The following is a 14,229-nucleotide window of genomic DNA, read 5'->3' as shown; positions in this document are numbered from 1 at the left end:
GTGGTCCCTAACCTTCTTTTATTCCCTAGCATGGCGTCAGATACTTCAACATATATAAACATAAGTGTCACCACCTTACGAAAATAAAAATGCTGGTAAACCACACCTCACAACCAACCCATTCCCCTTATGAACGTAATAAATTCCTTTGCAGCCAAGCCTTTACTTCTTAATTCGCTTAGGCTACTTAATTCAACCTCCTCCCTGTATTGCAATACTGTTCATTTCTGGAACACACTAGATTCAATAAAAATAGCAATGCTGTCCAAACGTTCCCCCTCGTGGGGCCCGCCATGCGTTTGTTCTCCAACCGTTAGCAAGCATCGACGACGCCTCCAGCCTGCAGTGGTATGTCCGCCTTCACGACACGTTCCAACCTGTTGGATCCCACGTAGGGAAAACGCTTTGTACTGGAGCCTGTACGTAGGGGGAGGGGGTAAAGAGTAGAGGTAGTTTGTGTGTACGGGAGGTGTAGGGGGAGGGGGAAGGGAGGGAGGGAGTGTGGGAAGACTGGTGTAGTGGAAGGGATATGGTTATCAGGCCGCTTGTGGGAGGAGAAGGGTAGAGTAGCCTTCGTGGTGGCTGCGCTGTTCCCTGTGCCCCTGCATGGCAAGCAGTTTTAAGATAGGGTTTTCACTCCCTCACCTCCAGGAGGAGGCGGGGGGAGGAGAGGGGGGGTTTTGCGTCGTAGAGCGTCGTCCTATGGACCGGCACCCGGGATTTGCGCATTCCTCCACCCCCACCCCCACCACCCCCTCCTCGCCTGATTCCCCCTCCCCACCTCCCTCTCCTCCCTTTCTCTCGCACTATCTCAGCACCTTTTCTCCTACTCTCCGCCCCCCCCAACTCAACACATCTTACATGATCTCAGCCGCCTTTTCCTACCTCGTTCACAAGAGGAATTCATATTTATCATAAATAAAATGAAATAATATACAACAACGTCACAAATGACGAATCTTCCTTGTGTCAAGCGGAGGGTTGGTTTCAGTCGTGTTCCTCACAATGCAGATCTTCGTTCGATTCCCAGCAGCCACAGTCGATTTCTACTTGTCATGTACGTCCGCGCATAGCGGGCACAGGTTGCAGTTGTATATTTTAAACAGGATTTCCTCGTTCCCGAGTTAGATTAAATAAGCAAATTAAAATGAATATGCACCAAGATTTGTGTCTCTGAGAAACTTGTTTATATCAAAAATAGGTGCAAAGAGGCGCACACGTGCACGCGCGCACACACACATGCACACACAAAACACACGTATACACGCGCGCACACACACGAGCATGCATACATGCACGCACTCACGAACGCAGGCGTGCACGTGCACACGTATACACGTACACACACAAGCGTTGGTTAAGACAACGGCCCACCCCCCACTCCCCGCTGGTAACGATAACGAAATGCTCTTCCCTCAACCCAACCCACGTGGTTCAACAATAACGACACTCCCGGTAACTATAACGATAACGATTACCGCTCAAGAACTACGTACGCGCACATACACGCAACCATGCACGCAGACGCATATTCGCACGCACACGTCCTGGCACGAATGCACGCAGAGAAACACACACACACACACACACACACACACACACACACACACACACACACACACACACACACACACACACACACACACACACACACACACACACACACACTCTTATAGTAACCACGTTCGTTTGTTCTGCAGCATGCCGATGTTCCTCATCACCCCCCGTGTTACCATCATTGTCGTTTATATTGCCGTGCAACGAACGCGCTGTACCTGAGGCCCGTCCGGGGAGCTGAAGCCGGTGGCCTCTCAAAGGTGTGGCCGGCTTGAATACATGCATGCAGGCGTTCCCGTGTGTGTGATGTGTGTGCATGTCTTTCTGTAAGTGTGTGTGTGTGTGTGTGTGTGTGTGTGTGTGTGTGTGTGTGTGCGAGTGTCTTATGTATGGGTGTCTGAGTATGTATGTGCGTCTGTCTGCCTGTATATGTGTGTGTGTTTGTTTCACCATGGTCTTGGATCACGTGTTGGACTCGTGATCGACAACTATTTCCCTCCCGAAAGAGAGCTCGTATATGACCGATCTATGGGTAATGCTGTGACCTTCCATGCACACACACACCCAAATCCCCGCCCACGAGTTGGAGAAACGACCCGCAGCGCAGCGATACTGAAATTATTTCAGCCCTAGGCGGGACTCGAACCCGGACAGCCATAGTGGTAGCCAGGAACTCTACCACTGCGCCACGAGTAGTGCGCTCATTCGTTCTTGCGTGTACTGTTGTGTGCACGTGTCTGCCTACCTGTTTGTCTGCAGAATCCGTGAGGTCTAAATGCCCCCCCCCTACATACCCAACGCCCAGTGGTGCCGGTTTATGTGGCCTTCCTCTTTGAAACTGGTTTAGTATGTGGTCTACCTCTTTGAAATTGGTTTAGTATGTGGCCTACCTCTTTGAAACTGGTTTAGTATGTGGCCTACCTCTTTGAAACTGGTTTAGTATGTGGCCTACCTCTTTGAAACTGGTTTAGTATGTGGCCTACCTCTTTGAAACTGGTTTAGTATGTGGCCTACCTCTTTGAAACTGGTATAGTATGTGGCCTACCTCTTTGAAACTGGTATAGTATGTGGCCTACCTCTTTGAAACTGGTATAATATGTGGCCTACCCTATTTGAATGTGTCCTACCTCAGGAAAATTTTGAAACTTAACCTAACCTAACTCTATATTCTAAATAAAAGTCCGTTTTTAAAGGGTTTTGAAAAGGTAGGCTACATACTATACCAAAGAAAAAAATTCGTAGGCCACATCCACAAGGTAGGCCACATACTAAACAGGCGCCCACCCAACCAGGATGATGGCCCCTTGGAACGATCACTTGTCAGGCACTTGAACCAGGAAAGACAGGAGATCCAGTCCTGCCCTGGTGGCCCAGAGTCGCCCATATATCTTCAGTTCCCCACCCCACTCCACCCCATCCCCCACCCCGGAAAAATATCTATACACTTGTGAGAGGCACAGCTGGGGCTGGTAAGGGGTTAGGTTTGGACTAGATTAGGATAGTCGAGGTTAGGTTAGGCTATGCTAGAATAGGCTAGGCGAAGTTAGGTTAGGCTAGTAGAGGTTAGGTTAGGCTATGTTAGGCTAGGCGAAGTTAGGTTAGGATAGTCGAGGTTAGGCCAGGCTAGACTTTGCTATGCTATGCTATGTTTTGTTTACGTTTTTGGACAATCTCACCCCGTCTCCATGGTTTTAAATGCAATAACAGACGGATACCATTGGCATACCTTGTGTGGACAAGTACTTACTAAGATTCCATTTACAGTAGATTCCTCATAATTGAATAGGTTTTGTAAACAAAAAGGTACAGCTAGTTCCTTTCCTACATATGCGACTCAAACGAGTTCGTTTGAGTAGGAACAACTTAGGTTACATTACTTCATTCTTACCTCCAAATGTCAAATCACCTTTGCGTCATATATTGAGAATCTGAATAACGAACTTAGAAAAGTTAAGCCTGTACGATTATTAGACACACTGTTGAATTGTCTTTAGTATTGAAAGTGAAGTAATCTTCCATTTTTTTTTTCAGATTCACAAGATCTGATGAGAATTTTGAACGTGTAACGGTTTTTTTTTCAGGATTGACGTAGCTTATGTCACGTGCAGCAGTCGCCCGCCTAAATGTGATTTCCACTACCTCCCTCCTTACCACCCGAGTCTTTCCTTCCTCTCTCCCTCCCTCCCCCTCCCTCCACCCACCTCGCGGCGCGTCAAGATTTTCCTGTTCGTACACGTTTGTATAAACTTCTTCGTTCCACCTCACCCGACTGTCCTCCTTCTCCTCCTCCTCCCCCTCTTCCCTCCCCTCCCCCCTTCCTCTCTCATCTCCCCCCAACTCGAGCCATAACTGAAACATCTCCCAATTTCTTCCTTTTCATTTCTACAGTCCACACCCTGATTGCGCAATAGATTAGAAACAATCTTATCGACTGTTTATCCTTGTTGAAGAACCTGTCAGAATGCAGGAGGGGAAGTACAAAAGGAATATCCTCCCTTTTGCTGAATAAAATCACCTGACAACAATCAAATGACAAGGAAAAGGGAGCAATAGGTATGAAAGTTGAAGAGTTCATTGACAACTTTAACATTTTCCTCGCGTGAGTAAAATCGCCTGACGACGGCTACAAGTCGCCAATTGTAGCGAACATTGTCAACCCGAACAAACACTTGTATCTATTCAGGTCAGCCAGACGATTTTATTCAGCTAAATTGAAAACTCGCCTCATTAAACGAGGAAAATTATCCCAAAATCACATCCTGCCCAGCCTCCGGGTTTTTTTTTTCCAATCTTGGACGAAAACGTGGAGGAATACACAAGAGGAAAAAAGGCGAAGGAAAATCATTACAAATTGGTTGTATGACACGAGGGTGCTCCACTTCCTAGTGTTGGCATCCTCTTTCGTAATCAGAGGTTATGAAATCACAACCCATCAGCCATTCCTGAGTCCATCGCTAAACAAAGGCCTTTCCCAACCTCTAACATGCTATTCCTGCAAACTTCACTATCTCTTTTCTCAATTTTCTGCCCTTTCTATGTACAAGTGGTATTTATTCATTCGTTTTATTAATGCATTTCATTTATTTGTTTACAATGGGAGCTTCACCCGAGTACGAACTGATCTTTGTCTCATCTTTCGTACAAAACCTGTTCGGCACTGTTGCCACCCGTGAACACAGCCTTCTCTTCATCAACACAGCTCAGAATTCTTAACATTTTCAAACTTATCTCCCTACCAACGTCATGGTATAGGTTGACGTTCCACAGTTGCTACATTAGGTATTTCACGGAATCCTCCCCCCGCCCCTTCCATTCCGGTGCGACACTGCTGTGTCATGACACACAAGGTGGGCCGTGTCAATGCAGGTACAGAGGACAAAGCGGGAGAGTTGGGAGGTCCCTTGGATTTAGAAAAAAGTGTGTGTGTGTGTGTGTGTGTGTGTGTGTGTGTTTAAGGGGTGTTCAACATAACCAGCTATTAACAGCGATGATGGAGAATATAGTTGTGATCATTAAGACAATCCGAAGGCAAGAATAAAAAAATCTCCACAGGGTCCTTTCCCTAACCTCTGAAACAATGCACAGGCCTAATTAAAACCAACCCAACTCGACCCAACTCAATCCAACCTTACCCAAGCTCAGCCTCCTTCTGAAAGGATCAAGACATGCGGAAATTATGGAATCTACGACACAATGATATTGTGTAGGAAACGACATGACGTCACTCTAAGCACGCCGATCCTGTCTACCCGAGAAAGAAAATCTTTGCAATCTGAAGCACAAGATGAATATATATATTCGGCCTCGGCAGAACGAAATAGAAATTTCCAGTGGGGGAAAATCCAACGACTTTTCCGCGTCTGTGGAAAGTAGTAAATGCGCATGCGCAAGGGCCTAAGCCCCGCCCCCTTGGTCTCGTTGCCAGTTTCCCTCGATTACAACTTGACGTACTTTGCACATTTTATTCACACCAAACTTTCCTCTAATCGTGGATGGGTAAAGTTGACAACCGTTTACTCATGTCTATTGTTTGTACATATGGAATTTTTACACTGGAACACGCCAGATCTATTTTTTTTTTAATGTTGCTAAACTTGTATGAAAATGTATTTTTTGCTTCAGTTCAACATCCTGCATTAGAAGAATATCACATCCGAAATAATCACAAAGCTTGATTTATCAAAGATCGGAAATTTTACACTTATGCTATGTTAGTGACGAGAATATAGGCACGGGTTGGAAGTGATGACAGTGGTACTGCTTGTGCGGCACACTAGACTAGTATGCTACTTGCTTTCGCTACTTGGTTTTAGAAACTACTACCCGCAAAAACACCAACAATGTGTAACATTCGTTCAACATGTTAGTTACATTCAGCAAGAATAGTTTGACATTTAGAAACTTAAAAAAAAATCATAACCAAAGTCGTTTCTACCCAAACGAAATAGTAAAAGCAAGTAGCATGCTAGTGAGAAATGCCTAGCGTGCCGCCACATTTACGAGACGCGTAGGACTGGTTTGCCAAGTATTCCATCAACCCTTTCTGAGGATTCGAGTCCGGCAGGTAGCCTGGCGAGCGTCTGGGAACTTGAAAAGTCAAAGAGTGACACTACCATCGAGTTTCTATAAATAACGGGCATTCCTTTGGACCAGGTAAGAAAGAATACCTCTTTCATAATAATCTAGTTCTTGTGGCAGAAGTTTGTGTGTGTGTGTGTGTGTGTGTGTGTGTGTGTGTGTGTGTGTGTGTGTGTGTAATTCACCATCGTCTTTGATCACGTGTTGGACTCGTGATCGACAGCTTCTACCCTCCCAGATGAGAGCTCAGAGCTCACGTATGACCGAGCCATGGGTATTGCTGTAACCTCACACCCACACACCCACAAACAAAACTCCCCACGAGAGTTGGAGTAACGGTTCGCAGCGCAGCAATAATGAAATTATTTAATCCCTGGGGGATTCGAACTCGGACCGCTGAGTTAGCAGTGGCGAACGCTACCACTGAGCCGGCGAGCCAAGTGTGTGTGTGTGTATGTGTGCGCGCGCGCGTGATTCGTGTGTGTGTGCGTGATTCGTGTATGTGCGTGATTCGTGTGTGTGCGTGATTCGTGTGTGTGTGCGTGATTCGTGTGTGTGTGCGTGATTCGTGTGTGTGTGCGTGATTCGTGTGTGTGTGCGTGATTCGTGTGTGTGTGTGTGTGTGTGTGTGTTCATTAATTATAAAGTACCGTTGTAGTACCTGCAAGATGGAACCAAGATCTCTTTCTCACCATCAACCTCAGCTGTATTTCTTGCAGCTTTTCCACACCTGAAGCCCTGACAGCCGGAGTCTGCTCCCTACAACTTCCATCTGGTCGACACAGAGGCCATGCCGCACTCACACAACACAGACACCAATCCAAAATTTCTTCTCGAAGAAGTCTGGAAAGTTTCGAGGAACACAATGCTTAAAAAAAAAAAGTTATCCGTATTATTCAGATATATTAATTACCAATCGTAAAAGAATGATGCGTGCCTCGGGTCCATTGGGGTGCCACAAGTTCCCCCCATCCCACCCCACCTCTATGGACCTGAACAATACGTGCAGTCGACACCAGATTCATGAAATCAAATGTCACGGGGAACAGTTTCGTTCAAAAACCAATGGAAGTCGGGAGTAAAAATGGCAATAAATTATATGTTTTAACGTCACAAACTAAACCCCCCCCCCTAATGGAAGGCTAGGGCGGTGCCCCTCACAGAGGACTGTGTAGCGTAGAATTTAATGAACCATGCCCTTGGTTCAACTTCGCCGGTGGCAGGATTCGAACCGCCACCCTCCCCCTCGACCTTCGCCGCAAGTAATGACGCCCTAACCCGCTTAGCCAGATAAATAGACAAATAAATAAATGAATACATAAAATAAACAAATAAATGAATAAATAAACAACTAAATAGAATTAGGGTCAGCGACAAATATGGTGAGAGCGAGCAAAGAAAGTGTGTGAGAGTTTAGAATGAGAGTAAGATGGGAGAGTCTGGTATGAGAGTTACGATGGGTGAAAATCTAGTACGAGAGTAGGACAGGCGAGAGTCTGTGATGATAGTAGGATGTGTGAGTCTAGGAGTGAGAGCCCGGGATGAGTCAGTTACCCAGGGGTAACCGACTCTCAAGTGAGCTCGTTCGAGTAACGACTACATTTACAATTTTTAATTTTTCGAATCTCCAAATGTTATATTACCTTTGCGTCATGTAGCGAGAAGCTGAATGACGAATTAAGTAAGTTAAAACCTATACGAATATTAGACACACAGTTGAATTCTCCTTAGTAAAGTCTAGAATACTTAAGCTAAGCCTCCCTGCAGCCTTTCAAATTCAAAACACTTGATGATCGTGACAGCGTGACTGGGGCTTAAGTATGACAGATCCTTGGAGCAAAAAGTGGAGGATTGGTGTAGGAGTAAGACATATTGGAGGATGAAGGAAGAAGACGGGGCCAAGCGAGGTGGACAAAAGCTAAGTCATGATACACAATTCGTTGACTGGCGGCTCAAGTAGAGGTCTCCTCTTACGCCGACGCAGAAAAGGACCCGTCGGTGGCGATATGACGTCACAATAACGCCTCACGACGTTATAGAAACAGCCTCACGACGTCACAGAAACATCCCCGTGACGTCAAAAACAGCCTCGTGACGTCACAAACGTCTCGTGACGTCACATATACAAAAATGTTCTTGCCATCCAGTTTCCAGGGGTTGGGGATGGGGGGGGGGTTAGTGATTATAGGCATTCCAGACTCCCCCACAAGAAGCCGTTCATGTGAAAGGTGCCCCAATCACGCACCTGGGTTTCTGAGAAGGGGAGGGGGAGGAGAGGTCCGAAATGACTGTTAGGGGGTGGGGGGGGGTGATGAGTGACGTAAGTACAGAGAAAACGAGAGGGAGAGAAAGCGAGAGAGAGAGGACATATTTCTTGAAACAAGGTTCAGGTGTTCATGCCAAGAAGCTCTTAGGTTGCGACAGCCACCTTTGCCCTTTGTATCCGGACAGCCAGACGATCAAGAGCGTCTACAAAGTATAGACTAAGAGAAGACTAAGAACACACAGGATCTTAGGTTACATTGTGACACACAATCGACTATTCCTTCGAGAGACAGGCGAGGGGAATTGGGGGTCGAGGCGGACCCTAGCCTGAAGAGGCTGTAGATCGAGACCCCGTTGTGACCCAACTCCTCCTCCTCCTCCTCCTCCTCCTCAGTGTTGTTCAGTGCGTTCACAGCCTTTGTTCAAGGATGACGCGTTTTGAACATTCCTTAGTTACCAGTAGAGAAAGACACTCACACACACACACACACACACACACAGAGTTGATCGAGTTCCCGGCTGCCACTACGACGGTCCGAGTTCGAATCTCGCCATGGCTGAAATAGTTTCAGCATCGCTGAGCTGCGGGTCGTTACTCCAACTCTCGTGGGCGGGGAGTTGGGGTGTGTGCGCGTGTCAGATCACAGCATTACCCATAGATCGGTCATATATGAGCTCTCTTCAGGGAGGGAAATAGCTGCCGATCACGAGTCCAACACGTAATCTAAGACCATGGTAAATCAATCACACACACAATGAGCTCTTCCGGGAGGGAAATAGCTGTCGATCACGAGTCCAATACGTGATCCAAGACCATGGTGAATCTCTCTCTTTCACACATACACACAAACACACACACACACACACACACACACGGTCCGTGAAATGTTACGGTTTTCCTTCGATACCAAAAATCTTCCAAGGTGAATCAAATCGTCTGACGGCACCAATAACGATATAATGAAAACGTCATGCAACACAGAAGAGGGGGGGGGCAAGGGAAACGCACTAAACTCGTTTACTTGCTTGCTTGTCAAAGGGATTACAAGAACAGCCTGATAGTGAGAATGAAAGGAAAATACATTATCCCCCCACACCTCTCCCCCTTTGGGGGGAGAGGGGGGAGGGATACCGGAAGGGACTGGATTGTCGCGATCTGATGGGGGGGTGGGGGTTAGAGAGTCGTCGTCAGTTCCGGAGATTTCACCAGAAGTCGTTTGGTTCGAGAGGGGAGGTGGAGGCGAGGCCTGTTGTCGGTGGCTGGCTCTCCACACTGTGAACCTACCTCTCTTCCTCTCTCTCTCTCTCTGTCTTAGATGAATAAAATCACCTGGCGACAACCGGTAGGCAATGACGTCACCATATTGAAGGGTTTGAGGTCGAGAAGGACGGACGCTTGGAGGATGAGGAGGATGGGAGAGGCGGGTGGGTTCGGCGAGGGTGTAACCTGGTTCTGCCTTGTCGTCCAATGCCGGCCTCTTTGAAGCACTATTAAGTTGTACCCTCACAGAGTTGCAGTCACAGTCGCACGCACCGTTGATGGACAGGACATAAGAATAGCCTATGCTTTAGAATGGAGACACACTCACTGTGTATGTAATGTACAGGAAACAAGTCCCCACCATGAATTTGTCGTTTCTACATTTACCTTACCCAACGGTTTTAGACTGGGTTACGACTTCCTTTAGGCTATTGCAGAAGTTGGCGCAAAGTTTCTTGATATTCTTCTTTTCCAATTTGTTCCCACGACTTCGTGACACCCCCCCCCCAACTCCCGTCCCAGACCAAGGGATCTTTTCTGTCCGCCCTGTCCACTCCTTTCACAGACCTGAACACCGCGATCATAACACCCCTTTCTCCTCTTTCTTTCAATTGTGGCAGGTCCAGTACATCTGATCTCTCTTCATGTAGTAACGTAAGTATCATACGTGTCAGATACAGTGGTCTATAGTTTAGGGAAATCCCTTTACTTCCTACTTTACGAATTGGAACAACGTTAGTGTTTTTCCAATCCTGTAGCACTATCCCTTCTTCTAATAAACAAAATTAGGTTGTGAATCTTGCCCACCAGTTGTCTCCCACGATCTTGAAGTATCCTTTTGAAGATCTCGCCAGATCTTCGTTCATGTCTAAAATTTCCAATAGTTTATGAACCTTCTTCACTTCCACTTTTATATTAATACAATATTCTTGTCTTCACATTTCCCTATAGAAAACAGATTGGAAACTTCTGTGCATTACTTCTCGGGTTGATGTATCTTCGTAGTCTTCCCCGACCTCTACCTTGGGGATTTCTTCCCCTTCCCACAGGTTATTGTCGACAAACATTTAAAGCAATTTAGGTTCATCTATGCACTTATTGGTAATACCTATTTCTTCCTTACCTCAAGTCCTCTCGTGTATTTCTTGCACAATCTTTCACCTTTTTCTATGCCCTCTTGCTTTTCCTCCATCTCGGACTTTTTTCCACTTTCTCCCTACTCTCCTCTATAGAGGGCAGGTCCAGTTCTTTCTTTATATGGTCTGTCTGCTTGGTGGAGACCGTTTTGGTTGCTCTTCCTGGAATTCTCTCGATCACTTTTTTTAACAAGTTTTTGCGGGGAACATACTACTGCTGCATTCACTGATCTCTGGTGGATTAGATTGGGATTTTTTCTGCCCTCCACGTGTGTGTGTGTGTGTATGTGTGTGTGTGTGTGTGTGTGTGTGTGTGTGTGTGTGTGTGTGTGCGTGCGTGTTTACCTAATTACTGTATATTTATCTAATATATAGAAGAGGAGATACAAGAGCCTCTTATTTTCAAACTATCATACCTAGCTCGTGTGTGTGTGTGTGTGTGTGTGTGCGTGTGTGTGTGTGTGTGTGTTTGTGTCTGTGTATGAGAGGGAGTGGGGGGGTAGGGCGTGTATCCTGTTTATCTGTAAAATACATTCTCCCCACCCTCTTCCCCCTCCCTCGCCATGACTAACAGTCCGTCCTCCATTAACCCCCCCGTCCGTCCCCCCCCCTCCTCTCCCTCCGTCCTGCGCTCCATCAAGTCTTAACAAACACAGTTCCCAAAGGCTGGCCACGTGTGGTCCGGAAACACTGGGAATTCCGATGTGCGGGTTGCCACGTTGTAACTGATACGGGAGGGTTACGAGGGCATTACGACAGAGTTACTGGGCGATTCCTTAGGGTAACGTCAAGGTTACCAGGTGATGCTAGAATGTTGTGAATGGGTTACCAATGGGTTTTACCCAGACTCGCTAACGTTTGTAAATCGTAATGAAATGTTAACTCCCCCCCCATGAACGTTGGAGTTACCATGTTTCATGTGGATACCAAAGGGTAACGATTGGATTACCATTCGCGAGTTTCTCGATAATCACGTGACCTTTGTAGATTTCTGTGCCCTTGGTGGGGACTTTCGACATACGTGTTCGTTTTGCACATTATCGAAGCCATCTGAGGACTGTTTCCACCAATGTAGGGGACTCGCTCTCTCTCGCGTTCCCTCTCTCTCTCTCTCTCTCTCTCTCTCTCTCGTTCCCTCTCTCTCTCTCTCTCTCTCGTTCCCTCTCTCTCTCTCTCGTTCCCTCTCTCTCTCTCTCGTTCCCTCTCTCTCTCTCTCGTTCCCTCTCTCTCTCTCTCGTTCCCTCTCTCTCTCTCTCGTTCCCTCTCTCTCTCTCTCGTTCCCTCTCTCTCTCTCTCTCTCGTTCCCTCTCTCTCTCTCTCGTTCCCTCTCTCTCTCTCGTTCCCTCTCTCTCTCTCGTTCCCTCTCTCTCTCGTTCCCTCTCTCTCTCTCTCTTTACAAGGCGTCTGCTACAAAACCTGACTGGATTAGGTTAATTCTGAGGTAGGTTAGGTTTTATGTTGGATCAGGTTAGTTTAGGTTGGGTTAGATTTTAGGTTGAGTTAGGTTAGGTTTTAGGTTAGATTTTAGGTTGGATTAGGTTAGGTTCAAGTTGAATTAGGTTATGTTTACATTGGATTAGGTTAGGTTTTAGTTGGGTTTTACGTTGGGTTGGGTTAGGTTAGGTTGGTTATGTTTTAAGTTGGATTAGGCTCAGTTTTAGGCTGGGTTAGGTTAGAATCTAGATTGGGTTAGGTTAGGTTTTAGGTTGCAAACCCCACTAAAACAAAATTTCTGCGTGTTCAACACGTGTTTAACGGTAGCGCGAGCCTTGCCGTAGGTTCAACAGGACTTTGTGGGTTGCCAAGTGTCCAGCAGGCGCGTCGTTACAAGGGTCACGTGGTCAGTGGTGGTGGTAGTCACACTGGGGGCTGAGGCCTCCCTCCCTCCCTCCCCCCCCTCTCTCTCTCTCTCCCTTTCCCTCTTTCTCTCTCCCTTCCCCTCTTTCTCTCTCTCCCTCTCTCTCTCTCCCCCTTTCCCTCTCTCTCTCCCCCTTTCACTCACTCTTGCTCCCTACCTCTCTCCCTACCTCTCTCTCTCTCTTTCTCTCTCTCTTTCCCTCTCCCTTTCAACCTCCCTATCTCTCCCTCCCTCTCTGTCACTCAACTGTGAGAAACCGCTCAAAAAAACCCTCCTCCTCACCTTAGGGACATCCACATTCACACAACACTCACAATGACTGAAGACTATCTCCACTTAAAGAACGCTGACAAATGTTAACTTGTGCCCCTCCCTCCCTCCCTAAAAAAAAAAAAAAAATCCCTTCCCGCCTCTTTCCCCCCCCCCCATCTTTTCAGAGAGACGTTTCCCTGTTCCTCCCCGGATACTAGCGACGTTATCTGTGACGAAATCCTTATCCAACCATCCCCTCCTCCCCCCCATTCCCCTAATCTCATACACCTTCCTGTTCCCCTTTATCATCTACCTACCCCTCTTTCTCCTACCCTTCCCCTTCCTCTTCCTCACCGATCCTCATCCTTATATTCCTCGTCCTCATCGTCGTGCCCCCTCGTCCTCATCCTTGTGCCCCCTCCCCCTCCCCTCCCCTCCCCTCCCCTCCATGACGCAACATGGACGTATTTCCTCCTCCCCTTTCTCCCCTCCATCCCTCCCTCCTCAAGTCTTTTTCCTTCCTTCTTCCCTCTCCCCCCCCACCTTTCATTGCAACCTCTGCCACGTCGCGAAGACTTGCTTTTGTGGCCCGAGTTCGTTTCCCTCCTCTTCCTCTTTCCTTCGTGTGTCTGGAGGTGATGCAATCATGGACAAAGGAGGAAGAGGAGGAGGAGGAAGAGGAGGAAAAGGAGGAGGAAGAGGAGGAACAGGAGAAAGAGGAGGAAAAGGGGGAGGAGGAAAAGGAGGAAAAGGGGGAGGAGGAGGAAAAGGAGGAGGAAAAGGAGGCGGCGTCGTTGTTGTAACACTATCGAGAAAACGACAGAATACAAAATTTTATTTGTTTCATTGATTACAAAAAGGCCTTCGACTTCGTATATATGCGCAACCAGAGTGTAAATTAACACATTGTAAATGTTGCACAGAATACTTAGGCGAAAAGAGCCGCTGTAATTGGACTACATGAAAATACAATAATAATGACTCCTTTTATCTAAGCAAGATGCTGTAATGACTTGTTTATTTTATATTTTTGTTATTGTCCATTTATTATTATTTGCTTCTCATTTATTATTAGTCAAGTCAATTTATTATTATTTATTATTTACCTGTTTATTATTCAACTATACCTATGCATTTTTTTTTTTTATATTAATATATATATATATATTTTTTTTTTCGCATCCGACATAGTTATGGACCAAAAGGTCTGTCGGCATGTTCCGCCTTTGTAATCCTTTCTTATCAAGATAAAGGAGAATGACAAAGCGATACATTTTGAAAGTGAAATGTTTCAAGAACTTTAGATTTATGTACGACATTCT

Source organism: Oratosquilla oratoria, chromosome 17 (assembly GCF_046742065.1).
Source record: "Oratosquilla oratoria isolate Oo_2021 chromosome 17, ASM4674206v1, whole genome shotgun sequence".
Taxonomy (NCBI): domain Eukaryota; kingdom Metazoa; phylum Arthropoda; class Malacostraca; order Stomatopoda; family Squillidae; genus Oratosquilla; species Oratosquilla oratoria.
Note: the sequence above shows the minus strand (reverse complement) of the source record.